Source organism: Patella vulgata, chromosome 3 (assembly GCF_932274485.2).
Source record: "Patella vulgata chromosome 3, xgPatVulg1.2, whole genome shotgun sequence".
In the NCBI taxonomy this organism is placed as follows: domain Eukaryota; kingdom Metazoa; phylum Mollusca; class Gastropoda; family Patellidae; genus Patella; species Patella vulgata.
The window spans coordinates 78,136,408-78,164,180 of NC_065881.2; the positions used below are offsets into that span (position 1 = coordinate 78,136,408).

Consider the following 27,773-nt stretch of genomic DNA (forward strand, 5'->3'; position numbering starts at 1 on the left):
GCTTATTAGACTAACTTAATATGTGGCTATTATTAGACTTTGAATGAAATGGAACTGACCTGAAAGTGGGGAACATGAACACCGAGTGTATTTTGATGTAGTTAGCTGTTATTGTGAGCGCCACACAGGAAATACATCTAAGGTCAACGTAATAAATCGAGAAGAAATAACAGGTTATAAATTTACTCCGTCAATTTCATCTTAAAGAAACTAAGGGGCTCGGTAGCGATTTAGGCCCAAATATTCCCAGGATGTACGTGACAAGGAGTAGGGTCCCCTGTTTAACCTCATTGGTTTTCTCCAGGTCCTCCGGTTTTCTCCCAATGTTAAAGACCCCTATGCGCAAGCTAATTATTGAAAAAAAATTGAACCATATGTTAGTCCCGAAATGACCTAGTTTGTATCGAGTGGACGTTAAACCCCATCTATGTAGGGACATCTCACCTTGATGTTTAGGTTTTTCAATCAGGTTCTATTTGGTTTCAGGGTGCATTTTTATTTGGGTAGAAACGGCTTTCACAACATTTACCAGTTTTACTGCATTGCCAATTATCGGCCCCGTTACTTTGACATTTTGACAACAAAATTGTACTTCCTTTTACAGGATGATGAATTATGGGAACGTGTCACAACCCTTTAAACGTTATAATTTGCCACGTTTAAACATACATTATGCAAGAGCATTTCTTTAGACCTGAAATGTTATCTAACTTATTAATTAGACATTAATTAACTTATCCAGACCATAATCAACCCTCAACCCGGTCTGCTGCTTCTGATTAAATAAAAAAAATGGATAATCGAGACTATGTTTTTTAGCGTACCGACTATAGTAATGATGATCGAGGCTAGGCCCAAAATTCAATCGCTAAATACTCGGTTCAGGGTGGATCAATTTGACTGAAATTTTCAGCAAATACCCTTTACATTATCTAGTTTTTAACTATTATAGTGAGAACTACCAGCTCTTTATCTAATCTTCCATAATGTATCTTTAGCTAGATTTATTACCAGAATTTATAATCATAATAATTGCATTGTGCTATGAGGGACATTTTGCCCGGAATACGACATTTTGGCCTACTATTCGTCGAATTCCAACGTGTACACGTTACCTCCATTTTCGTCCTATCCGAACGATTAGGCGCTGAAACCAGACTCGAAAATCCCGAGGAACTTTATCGGCCAACAAGGAAATCAATCATTTACCATAAATAGATAGATTTTATGACTAGAATATATGAGTAAAATAATTGGTTGAAGATTGGAAGCCTTATATTTACCAGGAAGTGCATCGGGAAAGACAGCGATAAACCTTTACACAAAATTGGAAAAACAGTTAGATAAAAACACACCAATATCATTATAGCCAATCTTCTGTAGCATCATAAAACTATCTCATGGATAGTTTTTAGCGCCAAATATTATGGTCGTAAAACATGGAAGAGAATGTATGGAATGCTGTAAGCGATCGTGATGTCTTTGTATTTATGTCTCAAACAACAAGCATAGATTAATTAAGTATTAATGGGTGCTAGAACAAAATCGACTCCATTGATTAGATATCAACAGTTGAGAAAAATAATACATGGGGCGAAATAAGGTTGAACGTCCTACATGTCTATACCAACCGGGTCATGCAGTATGCTATGAGGGGGTCACGGTGACTAAGTGGGTAAGACGCTAGCCTGGAGGTCGGGTGTTCGATCCCTGCACTGGCAGAGAAAGTTCATCCAGATTTTCCGGTGTGGTTCCCCTTGTCAGTAATGCAGGACAGAGGGCCTGACAAGGACAGCTGTTTAGTCGTTCGGATGGGACCTAAAACCGAAGTATGACGAATTCCCAGATTCTTCGTGATGTACGACGGAATTCGATGAAATAACGCATGCGCTTTAAATCATAAGGTCTATCATTGAATCAAGTGGTATATTTCGTTTTTCAGCTTGTTCGTGAGAATGAATAGGGTCGCCTATCCAACCTCGTGTGTTTTCTCCGGGTCATCCGGATTCCCCCACTGCTAAAGACCCTAAAGTTTTGAGTTTTTCGGGAAAAATTAATCACTTCCGGATTTGAATTTCACTTTCAGTTTCTTTCGATTTCTGCCTGGAGACCAGGCAAAATAGTGTCATGGTCGACGTTTTATATTATAATTTGCTTTATTTTCATCGCGGAGAATAAAAGGTTTTTGTTTTTGACACTGAAGAGTATTCTCAAATTCATCTAATGATTATAGTGCTCTTAGGTCATTCTGTTATCTAATTGTATCAGGAAATCAAAAATTTGCCTTCTTCTGCTTTGGTCTGAAATGCTTGGAAAATGGGTTTGCGGTTGTCAATTTTCAAAATTTTCATGGGAGGAGAACCCCCCCCCCCGACCCCTCTTGGACGCTCGAGCGCCTCCGGCGCTTACTTGTGTGGGTCTTGGTCAGTATGTAAACGAATACATTAACTTGTAAAAATCACGAGGTCAAAGAAGGAAGTTCGACGAAAAGTAGGCGGGTTGGATGGCCGAATGGTTAGCACGTGCACGCTGTATCATATGGTCGGTCATTTAGTCAACTGGCGTGGTTCAGATTCCCCAGTAAACTTGTACGTGACAAGGACTAGGGTCGTCTGTCCAACCTCGTGGGTTTTCTCTGGGTTTTCCGGTTTACTCCCACTGCTAAAGACCCCTACGCACACGCGAATTATTAAAATGAAATAGAACCTTATGTTAGTCCCGAAATGACCTAGTTCATGTCGAGTGGACATTAAACCGCATTTCTCTCTATATATATTTGCGGGGTTGGGTGGTTAATGGTTCAACGGGTGCTAGTTGAATCATAAGGTCTACCATTGAGTCAAGTGGTGCGGTTTGATTCCCGGGTTGTACTTAACAAGAAGTACATCGTCCAGTCGAGTTGGCCACAAAAGTCAACTAATGTCCAACAGTGCCTGCTTGGATAACCGTGTCAAAATACTTGCCTAAGTTATAGCTAAATGATCGTCGAACTCTAATGATCTTATAACACCATTCTGTTTGTTAAATAATAAAGGGAAGAACTATTCCATGACAATCGGCAACAAATGGAAGGATTGCAAAATCATTTTCTAATATAAAGCAGCAAGCTTCGGGTCTAAGCAGATATTAAAGACAAGGTTAGTCCAGTCGTACAATTACCAATTGAACAACGAAATTTCTTAAATGGATTACATTTTAAACTCATACTAGCAGCATTCTGAAGCCGACATTAATCCTCTTTAGGCACTAAGAAAGATTAAAGCAATAAGTATCTTAACACAAGGTACAATTTTATGGATACACAGTTACTGAGTTTAATACTAAGCGACGTTTCGACGAGGATACTCTCGTCTTGTATCCTCGTCGAAACGTCGCTTAGTATTAAACTCAGTAATTGTGTATCCATAAAATTGTACCTTGTGTTAATATGTTCAATTACTAAATGCCATTCAAAGAAAATAAGTATCTTATTTAGGCTGATACAATTTACGACGATTGATGTTAGCTAATACCTCACAGACAACTAACGGCCATTTGCAATTTTTGTGTTATATAGGCGACTTCTGAGTAAAATTTACTGATATTCAAGATAATATACAAATACACGATGTTTTAACATGGTATTTCCTTACCTCAATTATAACTTTCTGTCTTTTGACTCTCAAATATGGTGTTTATCCTAATTTATACAGATATCTATCTACAATGGCCGTTATAGCGGAAATATCTTAATATCCGTTATGACTAAATTCATCGTAAATTGAGAATATCTGTGGTAGATTGCACTCATTGACTAAATTGTATGCGTACTTTATAGATAATTCAGTCGTCTTATTTCCTTGTCACGTATTTTACAGAGTTTATAGAAGGAAATAGGTAGCCACGGTGGCTAAGTGAGTAAGACGCTGGCTCGCTATCCTGAAGGTAGCAGGTTCGATTCTGGTGAGGGACGAGCACGTTCATTGGGATTTTTCGGCGTGGTTTCTAGTATGAATGGGACGAAAAACCGAGGTCCCCTGTACACATTGGCGTGCACGTAAATGATCCCTTGGCTGTTTGGATTCGTTATAAGAGTAGGCCGTAGCGCCGCTGTCCGGGCAAATTTCGCTCATAGCACACTATATACCTGTCTTCATTAGCCCAGTCGCGTAAAATAACCCATTGGCCGTTGGAATTCGAAGAGGAGTGGGCGGTAGCCCCGCTGTCTGGGTAAATTTTTTCTCATCATTAGCGAAGTCGGAGCAGAACAGTAGGACGTTAAACCCTATTTCGTTTCATTTTTTATAGGAAATAAATGGAATGAAATGGGGTTTAACGTCCTACTTTTCTGAACCGACTGGGCTGATGAAGAGCAATGAAGACGGGGATGTAGATGGGCCATCATGATGGAATGATTGAAATAGGGTTTAGCGTCCTACTTTTTCTGCTCTAACCGGGATGATGGAAACGGGTCAACATAGTAGGAAACCAGTGGAGTTCAGGACTAATAACAATTTGACAATTTCTATAGATATTTTGCGGGTGTTGGAAAAATGCATGACATAAATATGTGAAAATTCCGTCAGACACACATCGGGCACCGGGTATATTGCCGTTATATTATTATCATGTATCCAGTGTAGTTTTATATGTCTGGTTTTATATTTATGTGTGAGAGAGAGAAATGGGGTTTAACGTCCACACGACACAAACTAGGTCATTTCGGAACTAACACATTGTTCAATTTTATTTCAATAATTCGCTTGCGCGTAGGGGTCTTTAGCGTTTGGGGGGGGGGGGTAACCGGAGGACCCGGAGAAAATCCACGAGGTTGGACAGGCGACCCTACTCCTTGGCACGTACAACCGGGAAATCTGAACCACGCCAGTTGAATCAATGACAGACATTATAATACAACGCGCATGCGTTAACCATTCGGCCATTTATCCCCCTGTATGTTATGTATCTTTTTGGTTGCGCGTAGGGGTCTTTAGAAATTGGGGGAGGGGCCAGAGAAACCCACGAGGTTGGGCAGGCGACCTTACTTCATGTCACGTTCAAACTTGAGATTGTAACCACGCCAATTGAGACCTTATAATCTAAACCGCACTCGTTAGAGCAATTGAGCACCCATCAACCGAAATGCACCCCTCTCAGTCCATCATCACTAACAAGGGGGGGGGGGGGACTCCGCGGGAAATTCCCGATGTCAATCAAACAACCGAGGTGCACTCCCTTCCCGCCAATACATATTTGCTAGTCAGGAATATGATCGGCCATATTAAATGATCTAACAATACTTTACCTCTATATACTAGAGAGCTATCTGATCAGACTCCCTATTCCGATATCCAATACACTCTCTTATTGAATTAGTTTACAGCCCACTAGTTTTTGAGCTCATTGATTCTGATTTTCTTCAATTGCTTTCTGCTAATATTAGTGGAGAAGATAGGCGGGATTTATCTAATAGTCTTTTAAGTCTTTAAATCTCTTTCGTGTTTAATATAAAAACATTCTGCATCTCTTGAGTCATCGAGTTCAATCTAAACCAATTCATTGAATCAAAGTTTGCCATACGCCGAGGTGTTTAGAATGCTGGGGATTCCGAGTTGATAATTTGATAAGAGGGCTGATCTCGTCACCAATCGTCTGGTAATAGAAACATTGACGTAATGTCAACTGCCGAGGGGATATTGAAACATGACTAGATTAGCCATTTGGCTTGCGGGTATTTATATCAGAAATAAAAAAAAACATGGCGGCTAAATCCATCGCTTAATCAGTCAGTGATAGTTACGGGACAACGGCAGATTTTATAAGCACGCAGCTAGCCAGTGGGGTACATCTATTTGACAAGACCAAACACATATTTCCCCAAGGTGACGAAATTTAAACAGGGTTGGGGCACATGACTGTTGCCGAGGAATGTGGGTTTGGCTTAGTGTAAAGGCGTAGGGTTACGTCTTGGTTAGGTTTAAGAATTTGGGGGAGAGGTTGAGTTTCGACATTTAAGCACTGGCCTAGGATGATGAAAATTCAGTTCGTGATATTTCCTAGTTTTATAAAAATACATTCAATACATTGAATTTTATATACAAAGTTGTTTTTGCTGTTTTTGGTGTCGATGGCGCTAATAGTCTTCCTTCGGTGGTGCTACTAGGGCCATTTTGTCGGACAGTAAGACTACGACCTACTCGTATTTCTTTGACGTGCTGCAAGGACCTCGGTTTCTTGTCCCACCCAAACGACTAGACGAGTTTCCATGTCACAACCTTTGGTGTTTCCAGGGAACATTTTCGAGCAATATATAAAGTAGCCCCTCGGCAACACACCAGGTTAGAAGAATATAAAATGAAGTCCCGAATCATTCCGCAGCACACCTTGTTAGAAAATATAAAATGTAGCCCTACTAAATCACACGGTAACCCCTTGGGTTAAGAAATATAAAATCTAACCCTCAATCATTCGGCAACACGCCAGGTCATAAAATATAAAATATAGCCCTAAAACACTCGATAACACGCAAGGTCAGAAATATAACATGTAGCCATAAATCATTCGGCAACACGCAATGTTAGAAATTCTAAAACGTAACCCCAATTCATTCGGTACCCTCCCCCCCCCCCCCCCCAGGTTAAAAAATATAGAATCTAACCCTAAATCATTCGGCAAAAAACAGGTGAAAAATCACTCGCCAAAACGCAAAGTTAGGAATATAACATGTGTAGCCATAAATCATTCAGCAACACGCAATGTTAGAAAATATAAAACGTAGCCCCAAATCACCCGGTAACACGTCAGATTAGAAATATAAACCGTAGCCATAAATCAACGCGGCAACTCGCAGGGTTAAAAAATATAAAATATAATCTTAAAAATTTTGACACCACACCATAAGCTAGAAAACAAATCATTCGGCGTGTTCATGGTGGAAAAATCGGTTGATGTTCAAAGATTCCCAGCAGTTTAGAAGTTCGTGATTGATTTTGTGATTTTGTGATTCTGACTGTCAGTGCAGGGGAGAGATATTAAAACATTAGTTTCACTTTGGTTTGCATCATGTAGACCCCGGGCCAAATGCAACACTGTTGTTTTCATGTTTGATCTCAAGTGCAATGGAAAGTAAACCTCACACAAATGAACACGTGAATTGATTTGTCCAGTATTAACATGACCGTTAAAGAAATGCTCATTTCGAAGACTGACGTTTTACGATCCATTTAATTCCAAACATGCCATATTTGTATTCATCAAAGCCTAAGTCTTGTCTGCGTCGCAACTTAAAAGACATATTAAGCTGAAGTATCGTAACGAAGTGTTAAAGGCACTAAACATCTTTATCTGAGTCCGCGAGTATTTCTCCATGCGGATAATAATACTGTGCGGAAGATATAAGCGTCATAATGAATCAAAATGGAGAAAATATTCAAACAAGCATAAATCTCTATTGATCTGTAACGTTAGCTTTGTGACACTCCATGACGTTTCTTCGGGGTTCGACTTAGTCGCTAAATAATCGTCTAGACGGAGGAGGAGAAGTTGTTCTATGTCATTATCGTATCCAGATATGTCAAACAAATAGATAACCAGTCGATTGTTAAAAGCTTTAAGCTCTGTGGTAAAATATCGCCAGAAATCTAACTGGGTGGTGGAAAGAAAAAGAAGAAGCTGATTTTATAATTATCATGTTATCAGTAATTAAAGATATGTCATTTGTGTGTGTGTGTGTGTGTGTGTGTGTGTGAGAGAGAGAGAGAGAGAGAGAGAGAGAGAGAGAGAGAAGTTTAACGAATGGTTAGCGCGTGTGCATTGTATCATAAGGTCTGTCATTAAGTCAACTGGCGTGGTTTCGAATCCCCGGTTGTATGTGACAGGGAGTAGGGTCGCCTGTCCAACCTCGTGGGTTTTCTCCGGGTCCTCCAGTTTTCTCTCACTGCTAAACACGCCAACGCGCAAAGCGTATTATTGAAATAGAATTGAACCATGTGTTAGTCCCGAAATGACCTAGTTTGTGTCGCGTGGACTTTAAACCCCATTTCTCTTTCTCTCTAAAAACCATATGTTATTTTTCTCTAATTGAATATAAAACAAACACGGGGTTCCATTAATTCTCTTTTCTATCTCCGGGTTAATTATGTTTGGCTTTTATAATGAATAATGAGGGAAATCATGCGATGGTTTTGATAAACGTCCTAATGAAAATACCTAAGTTCACGAGATTGGACTTCAAACAAACAACGTTAGAGACATACCGCGAGGTAATGGTGGACAATTATCATCCATAACGCTCATTACGCAATAATGGAAATGATGAACAGACTATGACTAAGAACAACAATTAGGAAGTTCATTTTAAAAAGAACAAGCCAACAGTGAGCATACATATTATTTAATTGCACAAAGCATTCTCAGACTTAAGTTAAGAATTTACTCAACTTTCAATCACTGTTTATGAGATATATCTTGATACAGAAACAAAAAAAATTCCCTATAGTTTCTTATTGATGTATTTGATACTTTAAAATAACAAAAGTTTTATGAAGGACTATAGGCGAACAATTTTAAGTAAATTCTTAACTTAAGTCTGAGAATGCTTTGTGAACTCGGGGTCAGCAGGTCGTTTGATAGACCAATGGTCAGTATCATGTGATTAATGGACAAAATGGAATGAGGTTTAACGTCCTATAATTGGTATCCAGACAACGCATCCCAAAGACCACTCGGCCCTATAGTTCTGCACCAACCGGGAAACTCAAGACGGACACACGCCATAATATAGTGTAACATGAGTGTACGCTATGATTCTTTTACGTACAGCCCAAACTTCCGGGTTTTGTCCGACTAGACAATGTTCCTTTCCGAGGAGAAATCACGCTGGAAAATCCCGGCGAGCAACTTCCTATGCCAACACCGGGATTGATTCCCAGACCAGAAGTGAAGTGAAGTGAATGATATTATAATTGGGCAATAACAAGCATTATGAGTAAGTGATTATAATAGACAATGCGAAATAGAAACTGACAAGGTGTCTTAAGTATGGAAACGGCTTTTTAATGAAGTCACAAAGAGCCGTGTTAATCGAGCTAATTAGTGATTTCCAATCACAGAAACTATTCCGAATGCATGTTAAACTTGACTAAAGACATTAATTAAGTGAAGATTGACCAGTCCCTCGGGAGTTCGATTACCGGTGGCCTGTCATCAAGGATTTATCACTAATGACCGTAGTACTAATTATTTTTCAATAGGTCTGATGATTCTTAAAGTAATTGTGGTAATTATGAACTCCCGATATGGCTTATATATATATACCGAGAATTATGGTAATTGTCCCGCTTCGTATCTGAGACAATTCTAGAAGTAATCGTTAGCAAGATAAATTTGGAGAATTGCGATCATTAAATGAAATGAAATGAAATGAAATGGGGTTTAACGTCCTGCGCTTCTGCACCTAACCTGGGCTAATTGAAGACGGGCATACGCCATACAGTGTGCTATGAGGGAAATTTTGCCCGGGCAGCGGCGCTACGGCCTACTCTTATATCGAATTCCAACTGCCAAGGGATCTTTTACGTGCACGCCAATGTGTACACGGGACTTCGGTTTTTCGTCCCATCCGAACGACTAGGCAGCTGTCCTTGTCAGACCCTCCGTTCTGCATCACTGACAAGGGGAAACCACGCCGGAAAATCGAAATGAACTTTCTCGGCCGATGCAAGGATCGAACACCCGACCTCCAGGCTAGCGAGCCAGCGGATCATTAAAAGAGGAAATAAAATGGTTGATGATGAGGCTTTACACGGTTAGGTAAGTAGGAGAGAGATGGGGTCTTACGTCCACATGATACAAACTAGGTCATTTCGGGACTAACACGTCTCAACTTTATTTAAGCTGTGGGAGGAAATCGGGTGTGTGTGTGTGTAGGGGGGGGGGGTCCTATTCCTTGTACATGCGGGGCATCGAAATCACACCACTTGACTCAATGGCAGATCTTTCTATCTAAAGCGCACACGTTAAACCCTTCGGTCGACTAAGACCCGTACAGGGTTAGGATTAAAGCTGTCGTTCGTGTTTTCAGGGCTTTATCCACGACATGACCGGAATCGGCAGTTCACGAGCACAACTTGGGACATGATATACACATTAACATGCGCGGAATAGAATTCTCGATAATTGGAAATCGAAGAAGAGTGTGCATAAACACCACTGCCCAGGCAAAATGCTCCTACCTCGAATTACACACGAAACCAAATAAGAAAAGAATATCATGATTTCCCAAAATGACCCAAGTATTGTGTTGACGAGTCATTTAACCGCATTCCATCCAGTGGGTTCGGGCATTGCTGTGATCTTTCTTCAACCGTTAGTTTGTTTGATTACTTCTCATTTGAAGATTTCACATAGCTTAAAACACTACTCCCTCGTTCGTTAACAAATTAAAATACAACAGTATAAATCTTACCCCCGTATCAAAATACCCATTTAGATTAACTCAATTATAAAATGTTCTATGGTTTCGAGCAAACATATATTATAAATATGTTCTATCGTTGTGGGTAAACGACGACATATCTTTAGATACATTACGTTAAAATTGAAGCTATCCGATATTCTAGAGAGTTGATTATGGAGAGAGAGAGAGAGAGAGAAATGGGGTTTAACGTCCACTCGACACAAACTAGGTCATTTCGGGACGAACATATTTTTTTTTTTGTTTAATTTTATTTACATACTTCGCTTGCGCGTAGGGGTCTTTAGCAGTGGGAGGAAACCGGAGGACCCGGAGAAAACCCACGAGGTTGGACAGGCGACCCTACTCCTTGCCACGTACAACCGGGGATTCGAAACCACGCCAGTCGACTCAATGACAGACTTTATGATACAGCGCACGCACGCTAACCATTCAGCCATCCAACCCCCCCCCCCCCAGTTGATTATGGATGTGGCATGTTAATAAATATCTAAATAATAATTTATATAACATCTGAAGCCAGATAAATGACCTCGTACATAATGCCCCTTTAACAAATGAAAATGCAGCGGCATAAATCTTTCCTTCATCAGACGGGATTAACTCAATTCAAGCATTAAAATCAAATTTGTTCTACTCTTTGGATCTACATAGATTAAAGTTAAACAAATGAAAATACAATGGCATATATCTTTCCTTCAGCACACGGGATTAACTGAATTCAAACATTAAAATCAAAGTGAATCTACTTTTTGGATCTACATAGATTAAAGTTAAACAAATGTACAATTTACTCCAGTAATCAATATGTTATACTGTTGCATGATCCTGATTCAAACAGATATAAGAACGATAGGTGATTGATTACTTATCCCTGTGTCACGATTACTGGAGACAATTATATTTATAAGTAGAAAGAACATGATATATGGACGCTATTTATAATATTTCGACAAGCATTATTAATATAATAATATATTATTATCATTATTATTTATAATATTTCGACAAGCATTATTGTTTTTCTTGCAAATCCAGTTACCGCCGAGTGTAAATTTTATATGATCACAATTAAAATTTGATATTGTCGTCACCCCTATTCGTAGGTCCGTATGTGTGACAAAGTACTTTAGAACTTTCATTAAATTGAACGATCATTTAGGTGCTTAGAACTTATTGCCCCTGTTGTTTTGTTTTTTTGATAATATATGATATTGACTTTTCAACTCTGAATATACTTCTGTTTAAGGTACGGACTGGCTATGACCCAAGTAAACGTAAACGTGATTAATCCCACATGTCATTTACAAACTACATATGGTCTGTGTACAAGCTCTGCGTGACTTCAAAGAAATTCGCACTGGTCAGTAATCATACCATGGCGTGATAAATAGACAATTGCATATATGATCATGAGTCTCATCTATTTTCCCTATTGTCGGAGGCTATATAACCAGGAGTTTGCTGACAGAGAGACGGGGCGCAGGCGAGAGACGAGTGGGGATGAGGAGAGACAGGGAGAGGAGAGGAGCAGCGACCGGCGTATGGACTCCTCCGAGTTCAGCCGCTCCCGTGACAGGAGGACGGAATGGTTGTCTTAATGTACCATGTTAATGTTATCGGTTATATTCGCGATGTTGTTTAGTTCCTGTTGTATTTATGTAGCTGTTTATATACCTGATGTAAATACATCATATATTTACTAAGTTGATATCTGTTATCACTAAGATAGTGTTACATATATGATCTGAATTAATGAACGAAAATGGGTTTTAACTTCCTGCTTTTCTGTACCAACCAGGCCAATGAAGACGGGTATAAGGCACAATACAGTCTCCCTTATGGGAAAATTTGCCCGAACAGCAATCGAATTCCAACTTGTACACGAGACCTCGGTTTTTAGGCCCATCCGAGTGACTAGGCGTGTTTCCTTCGCCCGTTCATCTATAAGGTTTGTGTTTCAAACTTGCTGGCTGGAACAGTTCACAGAGTCAAAAGGACGAACCCAACCCAGTTGTCACAGGCGTACATTATTTATTTATTTATAGAGTTATCGTTCCTGTTATCGAAACCTAACAATCCTTATACTAATTATTTGGATGACATCATACATCAATTATTTGTAAAGTTATTGTCCTTGAAGTGTGTACATCAAATAACCTAAGGGGGTAATTATTTCCTCTGAATTACTTCTCAGAATCTGGGAAATTCTGTTCTAAATTTCAAAACGGTAGACTGGTTCCTCAGACCGATCAGCAGATATTCTGTTGTGCATGTGGACGCTTCCGGCTGACCACCGAATCCATTCACGTGATTTGATATTTGTTGTTTATTGTTTCGTCGGTAAAGTGTCAAAAGGGTGTATCCCGGGAAATTAGTCAAATACATTTTTTTGCATTTTTAAAACCGCCCAATTATTATGCATGTGTATCTCCACGTCAATTATAACTGTTCTGGGTATCATGTGTCCAAATGTTGTATCTTGATTTGTGGAAATTTTGAAAAGCAAAAGGTTCTATTTCTTAATCTTTGTAATGTCTGTGTTATGATAACGTAATTATAAGTACATGTAGGTCTATGTGTCACCATGGCTTGTTAACATTATCCCCATGATTGGACCAAGTGGTTTATTATAAATACGACTTTCTATACATCTGTTTGATAGCAAATCGCGGCTAGCCATATCATCAGTTTATCAGCCAATTATCACCTAAACCTGTTATGACAGATTTAACTTGGGCGCTGACAGGCAAAATCACTAACGATGTTTTTCAACCATCTTTCCTCCAGATCAAACGGCGAGATCAAACTAATCCCGCAGTGAATGTTACTAGATCGTTATAATCACTGGCTTTCATAACATCAATAGCTCCTTTCGGAACGGTTTCTGCCGGACCAAGTCCTCTACTAACTGCTTCTGGTCGTCCTTATTAAGCCACAATATGAAAATTATCGCTCTACCCCACCCCGCTTTTCTCAGGCCTCTTTGGAGTCCGCACCTTTTATTTGTCTCCGTAATAATATTTTGTGTACCAAAGCCAACCATTTCTCGCTACATCTGTCACAAATTTATAATAAGCATGACTACATTGAAGTAGAATTTTGCGATTTAGAATTGAACTAACAGGACAAAGGCGTTAATTGGGAATTGACACGCATAAGGATATTCGTAGTTATTACAGTTATCGATGTTGTTATACCTAAAGATAGAATGGGTTTTTTTTGCTTGTTTGTGTACTCACTGTAGGAAAGCAAACCGTGGAATTTATTAACTTAACAATAACGCCACATTAACCATTTTTACTGTAATCTTGGGAGTATGTGTGTGGGGGTGGGGGAGGCAAATTCACAACAGAACTGCTGTGCATGTTTAGTTTTATTTCCTTTATTGATCGCGTAGTGATATTTTTTTGTGAACTATAAGAACGGAGTGAGTTCAGATAACCCGTTATGACAAAATGAAATAATTTCACAGATCTCTTATAGTCGATATTTGATAATCGCGACTATCAATGGCGTCGCCTTTTTAAACTATTATGTATGAGACAACATAATCATCCCCATAAATCACAAAATGGCAACGTATGTGCGATTATAAAAATTAGCTAGCCTAGTATTGTTATAAAATATGAGCCGTGTTGGATAAACGGATTTCCTTTTTTAATAATCCGACAATAATATCCATGCATGTTTATTGCGATCTGTTTAGAAGTGGTTTATTTCTAGTTTCAAGGTAATTGTACCAATGCATTGCCTGCTTGCAGGAGCGCGGTGACCACTTCCTTTTGGACGAGGAATCATATATCCCTGGGGATACAAAAGTCCAATATTTACATCATTAAGGGGTGGATGAGAGCAATGTCGGGCTGTGTGGAATACACCAGAGTCGATTTGTAGGATATCTAAGTCACGGTATATATTTGACACTGGTTAAGCATTTATAGAGGCGGGTTTGGATGGCCTAGTAGTCGTTCTTTCAACCTACTGGAAAGTTCGGATTATATTAGCAATGATTTTAATATTGCTCAGAATATTATTTTTACTCATGAAAAGTTATATAAAATTAGTATTCAACCATAGATCAACCCCACTGCAAATTGTGTAATAGTCTTGATATTGAAACGATGGAACATTTTCATGCTCCATTATTGAAACACTGATTGACGGTATAAGGTCTACTTTAATAGATTTTAACCCCGATGGCTTCAGCCAAACAGACTTCCATAAATGAATATTATTTAGCTACATACTTTCTGCATGTATGACAACTAATGCCGTTTTAAACATTATATTATCCACTGTACGCCTTGCTATTGTTAAGCGCTGGAATTTCTTCGCAAAAAAACCCTCTTATGTGGATATTATACAATTATGTCAGAAATTAATATACAATCATGTTACACATGTATATTACTATTATAAAGACGCTAAATTTAAGAAATTACTTCATTACCCACCATATATTGATGTATACAAATCTACTCCCGTAATTAATCTTAATTTGTAAATATCCCATTAGTATTATGAATTCAATGTTTACTACAGGATATGGACAATCACATAGTACAGTTTCCCCATTGGAAAGCCTTGACATATTACCCATCAATTATAGGATCTCGGTGGAATTGTTCCTGTAGAGATCTTCTATTTCGTACCATCTTCTCAGGTCTCCATAACAGGGACAACTAAATTCCTTAATTTTGTAATTTTATATATATCATTATTGTAATCCATACATACATGATCCACATATATTTTCTGATAATTTACAATTAAAATTTAAAATAATAAAAAAAAGAGTGTCGCGCTTCGAGCTCTAGATGTCCTGTTAAGCCTGGCTTGCGGTCCTGGTATCGCCCCCCCCCCCCCCTGTGTGAGCCTTTGTGGTAAGGACATAGGGGTGCCTTCTCAACCTCGTGGGTTTACTCCAGGTGCCCTGGTTTCTTCCTACAGGAAAGACCCCTGCGCGTGCGCTAAGATGATATTCAAATAAGATAACCTGTCTGCGATATAACCCTCGGTGGAAGCGGACGTTAAACACTAATAGAAGAAGAAAAAGATGAATCAATAATTATGGATGAACCTCATGAGTTTATCCATTTGACAGTGGGCGCTAAAACACTTAAACCCATAAAGCAGCCCTGACTCCTTGCTTATGTTACTCATTTATTTAGAGACGCCGAACATGATAGATGTCAAACAGCCGACAATTTACATGCAGATTTTAACAGAAAAGCTGAATTTGTTTCAGCCAGCATACGTTGGAATCTTGTATGCCATATTTGCAACGCCATTATACCAATGCACACACGCTGTTTGCTTCTATTGACGATGTCTTAGTTCCGTCGAACGTGATAGATGTCAAAAGAACCCCCTCTAGAATTAAACCATGTTTTTTGAGGGGCAGAAAGAAATGCGGAGAAATTCTGAATATATTTACAACTTGGTAAAGCATCTTGGGTCCAGGTGAACTTTATTCAATTAGATTGTGTGATAATCAGCACTGCCTGCCTCGATAGATTTATAATTGCCTCAGAAGAAACGTAATATTATTACTTCAAAAACAGTAATTGCTTCTCCCACATGTTCTATTTTTTTGACGTAAGCGTTCGTGATAGACATCTAATCAAATCTAGAACATACAAGACTTCGGTCATATTATTTATGGGGCCGTCTGTAACTAGGTTATCCGGCCAACTTTTATTTTTATAAAAACGATAAACGAAATTGAGTGATGGAGATTTAATAATAAAATAGCTTTCACAATCTTTTTAATCAATCTGCTTTTGAATTTTAGACTCGATGAAATGTTTTTTTCTTCCACCATTTTGACGGGTTTTTTTCGTCTCATTACTATAAAGGCGGAGTCCATTAATGAAAGATTTGGCGGCGACTTTAAAAGGAAATGGCTCGTGCTGTATTGATGATTTGACCAAGTTGTAATTTTGATTTGTTGCACATTAGTTGGCTAATGTTATCCTTGCGTGTAGGTTTTTTTTATATTTGTCCTCAGGGGTATCCATTCTACGGAAATGAACGGCTGCTAATTCATTTTATAACCACAAATTCAAGAGTAGAAGTTTCGAATCCGTCAATACGTGAGCAGATACATAAGTTATTTTTTGTCAATTCTATGAAATGAAATATGGTTTAACGCCAGACTTTTCTGCTCCAACCGTTCTAATGCAGTGTTCTATGAGCGGCGCTACTCCTATTTCGAATTCCATTAGCTAAAGATTCTTTTACATACAAGCCATCGTGTACACGGGACCTCGGTGTTTCGTCCCATCCGAACGAAAAGATGTTGTGCCTTATCTGGCCTTCCGTCCTCCGCCACCGAGTCAGCAAAAGGTACCACTTCCTCCAAATATACTATTCAAAAAAAGTAGGGGATATTTGATTTTGGGGGCATAGTACTAAAATATGCAAATGACTACGAAAAAAGTCACTATAGAACCTAACAGAAGAAACATTTCCAGTTACATGTGACGCCCAAACGCACCAATAGCTACCGCATGGAATGCAGGTGATGCTTGGGATCATCATGGGGGTCCAACCCAAGATTTGCACGACTCTGACTTTGAATGTTACAGTCATTGTGGCATTGAATTCCAGGGTGGAAACATCAGTTTAATTGTTTTAGTGACCAGAAAACAAATTTTGATATGCGTCGGCTTACCCAAAATGAAAGGTTACGTGCCCTTGGCATGCTACAGATCGGCACAACACAGGCGGTTGTGGCGCGGACGATGAATGTTTCTCAGTCTGTCATAAGCAGGCTATGGTCCAGATACCGTGATACACAATCTGTACAGGACAGACCACGCTCAGGTCGACCAAGGGCGACAACTCAAGCCCAGGATCGATTTATCCGTACCTTGGCCTTAAGAAATCGTGTCATCACAGCAAATCAGATCAGCGCTCGTCTTCAAACAGACACTGGTGTGAGAGTGAGTGGCCAGACGATTCGGAATCGACTGCATAGGGGTCACCTTCGCGCCCGACGTCCTTGGTGTAGGGATCGTCAACACTGGGATAATCGACGCTGGAGCAATGTGATGTTTTCAGATGAGTCAAGGTTCACTGTTGATTTTTTGGACAGACGTAGGAGGGTGTGGCGTCGTCGAAACGAGCGCTTCCAAGACGTTAACGTCATCAGACATGATCGATTTGGGGGTGGTTCTGTTATGGTGTGGGAAGGCATCACTGTTGCTGGAAGAACGGCTTTACATGTTGTTGCAGGGCGTGTTACAGGCCAGTACTACCGGGACAACATCTTGGCAGTCCATGTTGTGCCGTTCGCACGACGTCATGGCCGCCGTTTCATCTTCCAGGATGACAACGCAAGATGTCACAGGGCCAGGATCGTTACAGGTTACCTCCAACAACAGAACATCACCACATTACATTGACCAGCACTGAGTCCCGACCTCTCCCCCATCGAGCATGTCTGGGACATGCTTGGACAGAGGTTACGTCAACGTCAACAACGTCCTGCCAATGTCCAAGAACTTGCTGCTGCGTTGCAACAGGAATGGGACAATCTGGACCAAAATGACCTTAGACGTCTCATTAGGAGTATGCCACGTCGGATCAATGCTTGTTTGGCAAACAGAGGAGGATTTACCCGTTACTGACTTGGTTGTGATGCTGTGGTAACTTTGCTGTTTGACCCCGGGTATCATTTTACCCTTATGATGGTCAGTCTGTGCCTTACTTAGTCTAACGATCATTTGGAATAAATCGATGAATGTGAACTTCATTTCATTTTGTCATTTGTTTCTTCGTCAGTTTCATTAGGTGGCTTTAATAACACTTAAAAATCAAATATCCCCTACTTTTTTTGAATAGTATACATTAAAGCGGCCATCCTTTAACTTCAAGATTTTTGCCATGTAAAAACCTGTATCTACCAATATCGTTGCTTCTAAGCCATTTAAGCAATCTTAGTGTATAAACCTACATTCTTAAGAGATTTGGGTTTTTGCATAGCTGACATCATAAAGATCCAAGATGACCGCCATACAATATTTGGAGGAACTGGTGTCCATCAAAAATGAAAAGCTAAGGTGGTAAGTAGGGCTTGTGGAAAATTTTGGCTGCCTAAAAAGTGATAGGTTTTATAATAAACCACGATATGAACGATTATGTTCTACAATCTGAAATGCCAAGATGAATACCCATCTATAAGCCCGTTGAACTTACAAAAAGACCCAGGGCCTAGCTCAGGTGGGGTCAGTTACAAGGTGATAACGGGTCTTATAGAAAGCCGGATCATATACCCTGTAGTCATACTTACTGAATTAAACACAATGTTTACCTCATTCTAATCACAAACGATGAGGGAAACTCACATTACACATGAAGAGAGTCTCAGGAGAGGTGGGGGGGGGGTGTAACATCCACTGAACGTAATCTAGGTCATTTCGGGATAACAGGTGGTCCAATTTAGTTTGAATAACTCACTTGCGTGTATGGGTCTTTATCTCTGCGTGTGTGTGTGTGGCGGGGGGGGGGGGGGCAGGCAGGCGGTGTCACGTACAAGCTAGATATCAACATCGGGCCAACCCCCTTTTTACACATGCAGAGAAGCCCAAAATCAAATGAATGGATCTGGGGGTCGGCTATAACCGGCGACTGTGCTGCAATACATACTTTATCGGATAAGGCTTCAAAGTAGTAGCTGACGCAGGATATTTGATTATGGTGGGAGATGCAGAAGGGGGGTGGGCGTCTCTACTATTACGCGGTGATTTGTGGAGCACATATGGATATGGGCTCGAGAATAATATCCAATTTCACCAGCTGCATCACCCCGACCAGAAAAAACGCAGAATAATAAGTTAATTTGTTATACTGTTATTTAGGAATTGGCCACTGTTTCAAGGTGCTCGGACTCAACAAGGACATATTTAAATCGAATGAGAACAAGTGGTTGTGATTAGATCTCCTCTAATAGTTTTTATAGACACCTTCTTGTGATGAAGTAATAACACTCTAACCTTTTATCAGCTCTACACAATATTTAATTATAGAAATCCAATATATCCACCCTTACGATCAGTGCATCTGGGCTTTTATTTCATCAGGCTACAAGCTTTATTGCCATCTTGATATACCGACAATAAACGGGATCAACGTAGATTTTCTAATATTCTTAATGTGTAGAAACATTCAAAAATAGCTTTTCAATCATGCTGTAAGTCTCTGTAGTACTGTATATTACAGGACTTCAGACTGTAAAATATCAGTTTCTTTAACGGTTTGAAGTTCTACAGATACGGCATATCTGAAATATAAGTTTTATCAGACACATGTATTTAATCACGAGGGCGGAGTCGAAGCAATATGTCGGGCTCGTGTCGAATAATCAACTGATCTCAACGTAGTATATTTGCCTCACCTCTCTCCCCCTTCTCCCACTTCCACTAGTCTTTGGCTTTGCGACGCCAGTACGGTGAGTCACACAACGAAGTTGTTCCCTTTTATTACTGATGTCTAGCTAGTGCAAAGTTAAAAGCAAAGAAAATTAAATTATTATCTAAATTTAATAAGTGTGCTCTTTGATAAATTTAAAAAAATTAATACCGGTTTGGTTTGAACTCTTAACTCAATTACATGGAATGTTTCACAAATTATGAAGATGTGTTCTATGTAGTAATATCTGACTTCCTTGTTGTGTTTGTTTTCTTCGTGATCGTAACATATAACACTACAGGTTAAATGGTTCCTACAACTTTATTGTTCAGCTGGAATGGCTTCGAAGGTTCCTCGTTCTCAATAAATTATAGCTGCTCGGAATACCCGGGTGAGCTCTGACCAGTCTCGCTCAACACCCTCCTTTATAACCATAATTTCTATCCCAAATATGGAATAAACCTCCCCATTTCCCAAGACCAATGGGGAGAACATTACCTTATTTGGTCTTGGTCTACCAACCATGGGTCAGTAAACAGATAGAATTTGATGGATATTTTGACAATGGTTATGATTTTACCAAAATATCACTGGTTTTTTTACATATAAACATGTCGTCCGCTTTTATTAGTGCATGGGATTTAAGTCTGTAGAAAGAGTGAAGCAACAATTTTTCAAAGATCCAATATTGTCTTGACCAAAGTCTTACATCTATGGTTGTGGGCAAACAGCAAGATGTAATAGACTGTGAATGCTGCTAGTTTACTCCTTAAAGACATGATACTGAGTTATTCCTCCAACATTACGTTTGTTGCTATACAGCGCTGACTATTGAACATATTATAAACATGTTCTGTCGTTGTGGGCAAACAACAACATACATAAACTATAAATGTTGCTAGTTCATTCGATAAAACATGACCGGTGAGTTATTCCTCCACTGTTACATGTGTGTTCCTTTACAACGCTGACAATAATTGTACATATTATAAACATGTTCTACCGTAGCGGTCAAACATGAACATAGTCTGTAAGTGTTGCTAGTTTACTCGTTAAAAACATGGTAATGATGTATTCCTTCACTATTACATGTTTGTTGCTTTACAACACTGACGATTGTACATATTATAAACATGTTCTATCGTATCGGGCAAACAACAACATATCGTCACGTACAGGAAGGTGATGTATTCCTAGATTAAAATCAGCCATCCAACACCCCAGGTTAAAATGAAGTTACCCTCGGGTTAAGAAGTGGTATCATATGTTTAAATAAATATTTATATCCGGCATCGAGCACGATACCCCTCATTACGCAATAGTAAAACAAAGCAACAGTTAAAATAATAATGTCAGAAACTGAAGCTATTGGGTAAAATTCAATATGGCAGCAGCGATCAGCGATATATCCCAGTTGAACAGTTTCGCTACATACACAAAATGCTAGATCTCTTAACGAACGCAAAGTAAAAATCATGGACTTGTATTAATAAATCACCAGACTATCATAAAAATACTGTAAATGCTAAGAATGAGTTTGAAAAATTATTCACAGTATAATTCCCCTGAAAGACAAAATGGCGTAACCTTTTGTACAGATGACATTTGAGATCTCGCTATGTCTCGCCCGAGCGACAGAAATTGGACTAAAGGGACTCGTTGCCTGTCCATCTAATATACGACCCATGGTTAAAATATTGTTTTATCTTTTGAAGAATACATGTAATTGAAATTATTTTTATACTTTCGTCTGCGATATTTGATTGCAAAACGAGAAAAGTATTGAATTATACTGATTCTTTTCCAGGAATATTATTTTTGATATTGTATGATTTAATTATTTTCTATTTTTGGCGGGAAAGGTAATCAATATATTAATATGGCGGCTATTTTTGGTATATATTACCAGACAACTGGGTTGATTAGACAGCAGACCAATTGATATCTGTTCTAAATTGAATTTCATGTGGTAAAAGATACATTATTTGAGAAATTGTATTAATCGGATGTTCTACTTTATCCCAAATGCTGAATTAGATTGATTTAAAAATTGATCACATGGATTGTGAATTAATAGGGTTGGGCTTGATTTAAACAATATGTATTTAAATAAGATGGGTATTTAAAGATACATACATTGTAAAAGGGGGGGGGGGCTGTTCGAATCGTTAGCACGTGCGCGCTGTATCATAAGGCCTGTTATTGAGTCAACTGGCGTGGTTTCGTGACAAGGATAAGGGTCGCCTGTCCAACCTTGTGGGTTTTCTCCGAGTCCTCCGGTTTCCTCCCACTGCTAAAGACCCCTACGCGCAAGCGAATTATTGAAATAAAAAAATTAAAAACCATATGTTAGTCACGAAATGACCTAGTTTGTGTCGAGTGGACGTTAAATCACATTTCTCCCCCTCTCTCACATTGTCAAAGGTAAGGGATTCAAAAACAAGCCAACGGCTTATATTAATTCGTCTCCTATCAATGGCTGGGCTTCTACCAGAAATGTACAATACAAATTGTAAGCGATGTTTCATTCTGAATGGTTTAGAAATTCTGTTATGAACTATTGAACTTTCAATTAAGCAAAAGTATGTATATTGGACTGAGCATTTAGATATAGGTTCTTGTCGGCTCAAGTCGGATTCGAAGCCAGGATACTCTAGTACCCTCCTCTGATTGATGAAAGATATCACAAATAAGATAGTTAATCAACATGGCAAGTGCCCCTCTAATTATGATTGTAGAAAATTTGCTAAACCCTTTGTGTTGCCAAATACATTCGCATATCTGATAGGAGAGGGGAGCTGGGGTTTAACGTCTGTCTACTCGACACAAACTAGGTCATTTCGGGACTAACATGGTTTAATTTTATTTAATTAAGCAGAGTGTGGGGGGAGGTAACACCCGTTAAACCATTCGGCCAACCCATCCTCATATCTGACGGAGAGGGGAGGTAACACCCGTTAAACCATTCGGGCATCCGATCCCACTCATATCTGAAAGGATATAGGAGCTAACACCCACTGAATGATAATCCAGCCATTTTGTGACTAACGGTTGCGTGTAGAAGTCTTTATGTGTAGGTGGACACACGAGTACCCCTAAAACGCACGGGATTAGGCAGTTGACCTGTCCCTTGTCACATAAGAGACCCGTTCCCTACGATACCATTACCTGGGGTCGAAATCGCGCCACTTGTTTTAATGATAGACGTTATCATCTGAAACAGTCTCATCCCGTTCTCCCCGATTCCGCCGCCACTATTATATCGCTGTTCGAACGTGGAGTCATGTACCATTCCAAGATGCATCTGCTATAATCATAGATGTTTATGGAAATGGTTGAGCTGACTGAATATCTAACTTAATCTAGATCAAAGGTCATTAATAATCCATTTAATGTTTAGAGTAATTAAAACAAACAATTCTTTTATATAGTTTTTGCCTGTATGCCTAATGAGATGTATCTAAGGGATACCCCGCCCCTAATATACTCATGACACAGCTACAGATTATCTGCTGATGGTTATCTTAAAGGAGCTAAACCTGTCACTCAATATTCTCCATAATATTTGAAATTAAAAACATGAATTAGAATTTAATATTGGTCCATTTCAATTAATATTATTGTTGTTATCTTGCCGTGAAAATATGGGATCCTGTTATCCAATATTTAAGACCCGATAAACATTTGTAGATCTCTACATACGACTCGTGTATTCTATGGTTTCGGGTGACGTTTCGAAGAGTATTCTCTCAACGATTTCAAGCAAATAAATCAGTATTAATTGTTTTCCCACCATAAGTATATATGTGTTACAAAACAAGTGTAAACGATTGTCGTTCAATTGATTAAAAATTACAATAAAGTTTTTTCAAATTTGAATACAAATCACTTTATATACATTCATATTACATTAATATGTGGTTCCCCTTTGTCAGGGATGCAGGTCGGAGGTCCTGACAAGGACAGCTGTCTAGTCATTCGGATGGGACGAAAAACCGAGGTCCCGTGTACACATTGGCGTGCACGTAAAAGATCCCTTGACAGTTGGAATATAAGAGTAGACCGTAGTGCCGCTGTCCGGACAAAATCTCCCTCATAGCACAATATATGACATATGCCCATCTTCATTAGCCCAGTTCGGAGCAGAACAGTTAAGTAGGACGTTTAACCCCATTTCATTTCATTTCATTTCATGCCCTTGGACCCATTTTTGTCTATTTGGAGATTCCAAAGCATAGCGTCATATACCTTTTAAACAGTGTATTGGGAGTATGTTAGATATAATTTGGCTATAAATTAATTTCCACCGGGACCGTAATTCCATTTTTTCAATCCCCTAGGAATTGTGAAATAGACAGTAGATGGAATCACTATAAATATGATGACAATGATTTTCTCTTTGGTCTAACTTTAACGATAGAGTTGATGAGAAGGTCTATCTTAATAGCAATCTATGTCAAGGAGAGACTTAACAATCTATCGGAAATAACACAATAACTGAATGACCAGTATATTAAATTAAAGGGACATTTTACCCATCTTTATAAAGGGGAGTATCGAAAACCTCAATAAGAATATATTCTCTAAACCTCACTAAACGATCATCATGGAGTCAGTTGGTGGGCTTTCGATCGACCCCAAGCTTGTACGTGACAAGGAGTAGGGTCGCTTACCAAACATCGAGGGGTTTCCCACTGCTAAAGACCCCCTACGTGCAAGCGTATTATTGAAATAAAATTGAACACTGTATGGCGCTACTGATCATAATTATAAAATAAGCTTCTTCTTTTTCTATCCATATTAAAGAGACTATCCCGTTTTGAACAGATCCTCAAAAATAAAAGTCCGAGTACATATGAAATTTAAGCGCCAAAAAATAGAGGAATGGTGTATTTACGTGAACGTCAAAATTAGCTTATCCAAACACGTAACCCTTTCAAGATTTCGGGTCAATTTTTTCGTTGGATGACCCAATAATCTATTGCCGTTCCTTTAGAGGTCTATTCTATACAGTGAATGACCTATGGGCTGTACTTGATAACGAAAGATAAATTGCACCCACACATTATTTTTATAAAATAAAAGTCTGGTTTTATCCATTGATACAGATTGGGACACAGGTCAACATTTTCATATGAAGACTGGTGGGTTTAAGTTGATTGAAAACGTATTACTTATATTGAGTTAGTTGCTCGGCCCTAAGATGGAGGATATTAAGGGATTTTAACACAATAAGCAGTTTTATTCTCCAAAATATTATTAGGATTGGCCCTTTAACCCCACATATTTATTATAGTCGTTTTTTTATGTATCTTGGTAATGGATCGCGGCTGAGAGCGGGCATTTACTTTTCAGTCTGGCATGTTCGTGTTATGGAGCCGTTTCCTTTCGATTTTCAATATGTAGACTAAAAGAAAACGAATTAAACAACGTCTTTATGTCATAATAATAATAGTTATTTAGTATGTGGACAACAAAATCTCTAGGAAATATCCCTTGAACGCTACTAATATAAAATGGCGGTATCAATAGTGCAGTGTTTAATACCAATGACATGTAAACCTGCTGCGTCCCTGGCTATAGTTAATTAAAGTGCCAATATTCATCATAGACTCCGATCCTCCACACTTTAACGCCAATAAAACCATATTAATCTAGCTATATGGCATGTGGTCAGATAAGTGATGGTAAACACACCACATTAGGCTTAAACTGGACATATCATGGTCTGGCTTTGCGATCATAACAACTGGGTATATCCAGGTGAAGAGAGGTATAGTCTATTCCACTTATGAGGCCACTCTGAATCCGCCATCCTCTTGACTAGAGGAAGATGAACACAATTGAGCAATGCCGAGGGTAATGCCTGATGTTTAAGACTACAGTGCGAGTTAGAACGGCTTATGACGCCTATAGGCAAATCCAATACTGTGTATATCATTGTCTAAAATTGTGTAACCATAACAACTGGGTATATTATGGTCTGAGTTTGTGTGACCCTAACAACTGGGTATATCACGGTCTGAGTTTGTGTGACCATAACAACTGGGTATATCACGGTCTGAGTTTGTGTGGCCATAATAACTGGGTATATTATGGTCTGAAATTGTGTGACCATAACAACTGGGTATATTATATGGTCTGAGTGTGTGGGACCATAACAACTGGGTATATCATGGTCCTGGGTTTGTGACCATTACAACGTCCTGGCAAATTAACTCGAAGACATGTCAGGGAAGATTTTATTCAGAAAAAATGTATACTCAGCCATCGGGTTGGCGCAGAATGCTATAAAGATAGGTTGCCAGGCAACGAAACATACGCCCACAACAGCTATGTCGTCCAGCAGTTCTTTTGTAAGTAATGTGAACATTTACAACACATGAAATCTGATTACGAGTAATAACCCATGAAGTAAGTATAAGAAAACATTAGTATTTGTTTCGATTGTTTGTCTCATGACCTTAAACAATTTATATTAACTATAGCCTCTAGAGCATCCACAAGATTTTTCAAAGTGATCAAGGGCTTTAACACTGGCAGTAATTATTGGAAATCGTTGAAAATGAATACTGTGACCTTAAATACTGTGTATAAATTTAAAGTCAATTGGATATTAACTTCAGCCTCTAGAGAGCCCACAAGATTTTTCAAAGTGTTCAAGGGCCATAACTCTGGCAGTAATTATCGGATATCGTTAAACACAATAGGCTTCTTCATCTCATGACCTTAAACACTGTGTATGAATTCAAAGTCAATTGGTTATTAACTTTAGCCTCTAGAGAGTCCACAAGATTTTTCAAAGTGTTCAAGGGCCATAACTCTGGTAGCAATTATCGGATATCGTTGAAAATCAATAGGATTCTTCGTCTCACGACAAACACTATGTATGAATACAAAGTCAATTCGATATTAACTTAATTCTCTTGAGCTTCCACAAGCAATTGTGGACCCCGGACCGACGGACAGTTTGACGGACGGGGGCGACGAAAATATACGACCACATTTCAATGTGGGCGTATAAAAATGAAATAGGGTTTAAGTTTAAGGACCTGCTTCTTAACACCGTCTGGGATACTATGTCCGCGCAATGTGTCGAGTTGACATGAATTCCACAATAATATGTTTACCTTCCGTGAGTGGATTTATCTCCGACGACATTCCGTAATATCCGCTTAATCGTTTTGGGGGTCAGTCGAATTCCAAAAGTATTATCACCAAAATTGGCCCAAGGACCCGATCTTGTTTTCAGCACTTCTTTAAAATACAATAACTCAATTTTGACAACCTTTTTGAATTGTACAGTGAAGCCGACCGATTCCGCGCCATTACCCCATTAATCAGATGCGTTATATTATCTGACGTTTTGTGGAACTTCGTGATGAAGATACTAATAATGACCATGCAGAGATGTCATCAATCACTTCTTATATCAATAATTAACCAGTTGTCAATTGATTTGATACAATATCACAGGGACTCGGTCTTTTTATCAATTGACAACTGTTATAATACAGTACGTGATTAGAATTATAGATACATGTCCTGTTAGAAGGTCAGATGCCATAGCGGCCATTTATTCTTCTTTAAATACAAGCGTCATAACAATAACCTCAGTGCATATCAATCATGTATTCCGACTCACGGTTGGTGTTTAAAGATCCATTTATGGTTTACGTACGGATGATTTTGTTTTCGGAAAATGAAGCTATACTGGGAGCATCAAATGACTCTAGTCTTAGGGTTTTGTACTTACAGTCGGTTTCACTTCAATTTAAATATACAGCTTAAATTTTCACCACAAAAAGCCGGAAATCATACATGATACGGTAACATCTTTTTAAAAATCGGAGAGAGGGCGTCACGGTGGCTAAGTGGGTAAGACGCTGGCTCGCTAACCTGG

At 39.0% G+C, this 27,773-nt stretch overlaps 1 protein-coding gene across 2 annotated transcripts in view; it reads right to left on the reverse strand.

Annotated features, from left to right (window-relative positions):
• LOC126816864 (guanine nucleotide-binding protein subunit alpha-11) overlaps positions 1-27,773 on the reverse strand; it is a 173,304-nt gene that overhangs the window by 91,465 nt on the left and 54,066 nt on the right. Inside the window, exon 1 of one of the 2 annotated variants that reach the window (XM_050543654.2) lies at positions 3,633-3,721. The exons of the other annotated variant lie outside the window; for it this stretch is intronic. The gene's annotated coding sequence lies outside the window, so the exon portion shown is untranslated. Of the gene's footprint in view, positions 1-3,632; positions 3,722-27,773 lie in introns of those variants that run through there. 2 annotated transcript variants of the gene reach the window in all.